Raw genomic sequence first — 6,365 nt, 5'->3', positions numbered from 1 at the left:
CTTTTAAATAATACAGGCGGTCAAAAAAAAAAAAAAGAAAGATAAAAAAGAAAGAAAGAAAGAAAAAAGAATTAAAAACATTGAAGAAAATCTAAGAGAGGTAACAGAAAACCTTAAGTGCTCAAATATCCAAATCATGGGTATGCCAGAAGGGGAGGAAAAGGAAATTGCATTGAAAACATATTCAATGGAATAATGGCAGAAAACTTCCCAGGTATAGGAAAAGACACAGATCTTCAGATTCAGGAGGCTCAAAGATCCCCAAACATATTCAAACCAAAAAGGTCCTCTCCAAGACATGTTATAGTCAAATTGGCAAAACTCACAAAGAGAGAATCCTTTAAAGCTGCAAGAGAGAAGCATCAGGTCACTTATAAGGGAACCCCAATCAGACTAACATCAGACTTTTCATCACAAACTCTAAAAGCCAGAAAAGAATAGGATGATATATTCAAAATACTAAAAGACAAAAATTGCCAGTGGATGGAGTTTGGATGTGTTGTCCCCTCCAAAACTCATGTGGAAATTTGATCCCCAATATGCCAGTGTTGGAAACTGATTGAATCATGGGGGCGGGTCCCTCATGAATGGATTAATGCTCTTCCTGGGGGAGGGGGGATTAATGAGTGAGTTCTCACTCTGTTACTTAAAAAGACCCTGGCACCTCCTCTCTCTCTCTCTTGCTTCCTCTTGCCATGTGATCTGCTTGTACCCGCCGGCTGCCTGCCACTTTCCGCCATGAGTAGAAGCAGCCTGAGGCCCATGCCAGATGCAGCTGTCCCAGAATCATAAGTCAAATAAACATCTTTTCCTTTTAAATTACCCAGTCTCAGGTATTTCTGTTATAGCCACACAAAACAGACTAAAACACCATCCAAGAATACATTACTCAGCAAGATTATCCTTCTGAAATCAAGGACAAATAGTATATTTCTTAGACAAACAAAAACTGTGGGAGTTCACTAACACAGTATGAGCCTCATAAGAAATTCTCAAGGGAGTACTGGGTTTGGTACCAGAAAAACAACCACCACTGCTATAAATAATCAAGAAAATGCGAAATCCACTAGTAAAACAAAAATGCTAACAATAGAGAGAAAAAACTGTTACCTACCACCCTAAGAAATCAACAAATATAGAGGACAAACAGTAAATCAGAAAGAAAGAAACAAAAGATACTTAAGACATCTGAACAAACATCAATAAAATGGGAGGAGTTAATCAACCCCTTTCAATAATAAATCTTAATGTAAAAGGACCAAACTCCCCACTCAAAAGACACAGACTGACTGACGGGATTTAAAAGGTGGTCCCAACTTTATGCTGCCTTCAAGAGACTCACCTCACCTGTAAAGACACACATAGACTTAGAGTGAAAGGAAGGAAACAGATATACCGTGCCAATAGAAATGAAAAACGACCTGGAGTACCTAATCTTATATATGATAAAATAAACATTACATCAAAAACCAAAGAAAGAAATAAAGAAGGCCACTATATTATCATAAAAGGATTTATCCATCAAGAAGACATAAGAATCATAAATATATATACACCCAATGTCGGAGCAGCCAGATTTATAAAGCAAACACTATTAGACCTAAAGAATGAGATAGACACTAATAACATAATAGCAGGATACCTGAACACACCCTCTCAATATTGGACAGATCACCTAGGCAAAGAATCAGTAGACAAACACAAGATCTAAACAACACTTTGGACCAGTAGGACTTGGCAGATATCTATAGAAGACTGCATCCAACAACTTCAGAATATTCATTCTTATCAGCACATGGAACATTCTCCAGGATAGATCACCTATTACATCACAAAACAAGTCTCAACAAATTCAAAAAAAAAATGGAATTATTCCATGTATTTTTTCAGATCACAATGGATTAAAATTAGAATTCAATAACAAACAAAACTCTGGAAACTATACAAACACCTGGAAATTAAACAGCATTCTACTTAATGACATATGAGTCCAAAAAGAAATTAAAAAGGTAATAAAAAATTATTGAAACTAATGAAATTAGTGACACATCATTCAAAAACCTGTGGGATACTGCAAAAGCAGTACTAAGGGGGAAATTTATCGCATTAAATGCTTACTTCAGAAGAGTGGAAAGATGGCAAGTAAACAACCTAACACTTCACCTTAAAGAACTAGAAAAACAAGAACAATCTAAACCCAAAGTTAACAGACAGACAGAAAGAATCAAGATCTGAGCAGAATTTAATGAAATAGAAACCCCCAAAACAATACAAAAGATCACTGAATCCAAAAGTTGGTTTTTTGAAAAGATAAATAAAACTGACAAACCATTATCAAGGCTAATTAAAAAATGAAGAGAGAAGACCCAAACAACAAAAATTAGGAATGAAAAGGTGATATTACAACTGATACCTGACAAATACAAGAACTCATTAGAGACTACTATAAACAACTATATGCCAAGAAATTTGAAAATCTGGAGTTAATGGATACATTTCTGGACACACACAAACTACCAAAACTGATCCAAGATGATGTAGAAAATCTGAACAGACCAATAATAATAAAAGATTGAAGCTGTTATCAGAAGGCTCCCAGCAATGAAAAGCCCATTTCTACCGAACCTTCAAAGAGGAATGGATACCAGTTCTCTACAAACTATTCCAAATATTGAAACAGAGGCCATTCTCCCAAACTCATTCTGTGAAGCAAACATCACCCTGATACCAAAACCAAAGATACAACTAAAAGAGAAAGCCACAGGACAATGTTCTTGATAAATATAGATGCAAAAATCCTCAGTAAAATACTAGCTATGAGAATACAGCAACACATGCAGAAAATTCTATACCATGATCAAGTGGGATACATCCCAGGGATGCGAGGTTGGTTCAACATATGCAAAGCAATAAATGTGATACAGCACATCAATAAAATCAAAGACAAATTCCATATGATCATCTCTATATATGCCAGAGAAGCATTTGACAAAATTCAACATTCGTTCATGATAAAGACTCTCTACAAGTCAGGTATAGAAAGAAAGTATCTGAACATAAATAAAGCCATATATGATAAGCCCACTGCCAATATGATCCTGAACAGGAACTAGACAAGGATGCCCACTTTCACCACTCCTATGCAACATAGTGTTGGAAGTACTAGCCAGAGCAATCAGAGAAGAGAAGGACATAAAGGGCACCCAGATGGGAAAAGAGGAAGCCAAACTGTCTCTGTTCGCAGATGACATGATCCTATAAATCAAACAGCCTAAAGCCTCCACAAAAAAACTCTTAGAGTTGATAAATGATTTCAGCAAAATTGCAGGATACAAAAACAAACAAACAAACAAACAAAAAACAAAACAAAAAATTCAATAGCATTTATATACTCCAGCAGTGAATATGCAGAAAAAGAAACCCAGAAAGCTAGCCCATTTACAATAGCCACCAAAAAAATAAAAATAAAATAAATTACTTATGAATAAAGTTAACCAAGGATGTGAAAAATCTCCATAATGAGAACTACAAACCACTGCTGAGAGAAATTAAAGAGGACACTAGAAGATGGAAAGTTATCCTATGCACTTGGACTGGAAGAATTAACATTGTGAAAATGTCTATACTACCCAAAGTGATCTACAATTCAATGCAATCCACATAAAAATTCCAATGACATTTTCCTCTGAATTGGAAAAAAAACTATCCTAACATTTATATGGAATAACAAAAGACCACAAATAGCCAAAGTGATTCTGAGCAAAAAAAAAAAAAAAAATGAAGCTGGAGGCATAATACCACTTGACTTTAAACTGTACTACAAAGCTATAATAACCAAAACAGTATGGTGCTGGCATAAAAACAGACCCACAGATCAATGGAATAGAATAGAGAATCTAGATATCAACCCATGCACCTACAGCATCTGATCTTTGATGAAAGCACCAAGTCTACACACTGGGGAAGAGAATACCTCTTCAGCAAATGGTGCTGGGAAAATTGGATATCCACATGCTGGAGAATGAAACTAGACCATAGCTCTCATCATATACCAAAATCAACTCAAAATGGATTAAAGAATTAAATATACACCCTGAAACAATAAAACTCCTTAAAGAAAACATAGGGGAAACTCTCCAGGAAGTAGGATTGTGCACAGACATCAAGAATATAACCTCAAAAGCATGATAAACCAAAGGAAAAATAAACAAATCAATTATATCAAAGTAAAAAGCTTCTGCCCAGCAAAAGAAACAGCTAACAGAGTTAAAAGACAACCAGCAGAGTAGGAGGAAATATTTGCAAAAGATACATCAGACAAAGGGTTAATATCCAGAATATACAAGGAAGTCAAGCAACTTTACAGCAAAAAAAACCCAAGTAATCCAATTTAAAATTGGGCAAAGGAGCTGAATAGATATTTCTCAAAGGAAGATATATAAATGGTCAGTAGACATATGAAAAGATTCTCAGAATCACTCAGCATTTGGGAAATACAAATCAAAACCACACTGAGATACCATCTCACTCCAGTTAGGATGGCTAAAATCAAAAGACTGAGATTGGTAAATGCTGACAAAGTTGCAGAGAAAAAGGTACCCTCCTACACTGTTAGTGGGACTGCAAAATGGTGCAGCCTTTATGGAAAATTGTTTGGAGGTTCCTCAAACAATTGCAGATAGATCTACCATATGACCCAGCTATCCCACTGTTGGGAATATACCCAGAGGAATGGAAATCATCAAGTCGAAGGTATACCTGTTCCCCAATGTTCATCGCAGCACTCTTTACAATAGCCAAGAGTTGGAACCAGCCCAAATGTCCATCATCAGATGAGTGGATATGGAAAATGTGGTACATCTACACAATGGAATACTACTCAGCTATAAAAACGAATGAAATACTGCCATTTGCAACAACAAGGATGGACCTTGAGAGAATTATATTAAGTGAAACAAGTCAGGCACAGAAAGAGAAATACCACATGTTCTCACTTATTGGTGGGAGCTAAAAATTCATATATAAATTCACACACACACACACACACAAACACACACACACACACACACCAAACCAGGGGAGGGGGAGAAGTTATAACAACCACAATTACTTGAAGTTGACACGACAAGCAAATAGAAAAGACATTGTTGGGGGGGAGGGGGGGAGGGAGGAGGGAGGGAGGTTTTGTTGATGGGGAGCAATAATCACCCACAATGTATATCGACAAAATAAAATTTTTTTAAAAAAAGAATGAAATATTACCATTTGCAGCAACATGGATGGACTTAGAAAAAAATGTATTTAGTGAAATATCTCAGGCACAGAAAGAGAAATACCACATTGTGTATTGATAATATTAAAAAAATGCTGGGCAAAAATAAAAAAAATATTTTAAAAACCCCAATAATTATTATGAGGGCAAATCTTTAAAAAAATCCAGAATAGAGCCTATGCTGCTGTGAAAACTATTAAACTTTCAGCAAGCGCTTTCAGACCTCCCTGATGGTGGAGGACACCTGGAAAGAACTTCACCCCTGTGTTTTTTCATTTTGAAAAAGTCTGGGAGAGGGAGCCAGAAGGAAACACAGGTAAGGGGGAAGACAAGGGATAGGGACAAAGGAATTGAGACTGAAGGGTGCAGAACACTAATGCTTTATAACTAAAGGCTTTCTTGATGTCCCAGGTAGTTTTTGAAATATACTTTCATATTGGATGACCAACACAACATCTACATGAAAAAATCTATGGTCTGTGTACTTTTCCTAACGGTCCTTCGTTATCACTCTGCTTATAGAAAAAAAGAAAAGCTCTTATTCATGCAAATCTACTCTTCTTTATGAGTTCTGTCTATTACTTTGCAAGTCCTGGATAGCAGAAAATTGTAAACAAATGGTGTTTTCAAGTGTAAAAAACATTTAATCACTTGCAATCTAATAAAAGCCAAAACTAAAATTACTAAGTAACTAAATAAATGAAATAAAAATAAAACTCAACAATTTAAATGCAAAAAAATTAAAATTGGGCAAAAATATTTGAATAGACATTTATTCATATAATGTAAAGAAATGACCAAGCACATAAAAAGCTCAACATAATGAGTCTTCTGAGAAATGCAAATGTTTATTACCCAATGCAATACTGCTTCACATCCACTAAGATGGCTATGATCAAAAAAAAAGAGAGAGAGAAAGAAAATAAAAAATACATTAAGAAAGAAAAAGAAAACAAGTGTTAGTGAGGATATGAAGAAAATGGAGATCTCATACGTTGCTGAGAACATAAAATAATGACGCTACCGGGGAACACAGGTTGGCATTTCCTCAAGTACTTAAGCATGAGTTCTCATATGACCCAGCAATTCCATT

Source organism: Cynocephalus volans, chromosome X, assembly GCF_027409185.1.
Source record: "Cynocephalus volans isolate mCynVol1 chromosome X, mCynVol1.pri, whole genome shotgun sequence".
In the NCBI taxonomy this organism is placed as follows: domain Eukaryota; kingdom Metazoa; phylum Chordata; class Mammalia; order Dermoptera; family Cynocephalidae; genus Cynocephalus; species Cynocephalus volans.
Note: the sequence above shows the minus strand (reverse complement) of the source record.